This window comes from Bombus impatiens, unplaced genomic scaffold, assembly GCF_000188095.3.
Source record: "Bombus impatiens unplaced genomic scaffold, BIMP_2.2 scf_0074, whole genome shotgun sequence".
In the NCBI taxonomy this organism is placed as follows: Eukaryota; Metazoa; Arthropoda; class Insecta; order Hymenoptera; family Apidae; genus Bombus; species Bombus impatiens.
Genome location: NT_176493.1, coordinates 226984 through 227236, shown reverse-complemented (window position 1 = coordinate 227236; position 253 = coordinate 226984). Strand labels below are relative to the sequence as shown.

General features: G+C 58.9%; 1 protein-coding gene across 6 annotated transcripts in view; it reads right to left on the bottom strand.

The window, feature by feature from the left end:
* The window catches only part of LOC100748680, a 136606-nt gene that overhangs the window by 101868 nt on the left and 34485 nt on the right, over positions 1–253 (bottom strand). For 5 of the 6 annotated variants that reach the window (XM_033324816.1, XM_033324819.1, XM_012394140.3 and 2 more), the window contains exon 1: positions 1–220. This exon is cut by the window's left edge and continues 180 nt beyond it. The exons of the other annotated variant lie outside the window; for it this stretch is intronic. The gene's annotated coding sequence lies outside the window, so the exon portion shown is untranslated. Of the gene's footprint in view, positions 221–253 lie in introns of those variants that run through there. 6 annotated transcript variants of the gene reach the window in all.

The window sequence follows — 253 nt, the reverse complement described above, 5'->3', positions numbered from 1 at the left end:
GGCCCGGTGCCGACGTCGGCTCGAGCACGAGGGCGCTTCCCTTGATGGTTCCTCCGTCGTACACGTTTCCGTACGAGGCAAATGTGGCAATAAATAAAAAGAGTAAGAGAAAGAGGAATATCCCCCCGAAGATAGAAGAATTCGAGGCCGGGAGCGTACTGCCGCTATCACCGACTATGCACGCCGGCCGGCCGCTGTGCATGCACTGAGCCACTGGCTTCGAGCGACGAACGCTCGGACGACGTACGAGCTC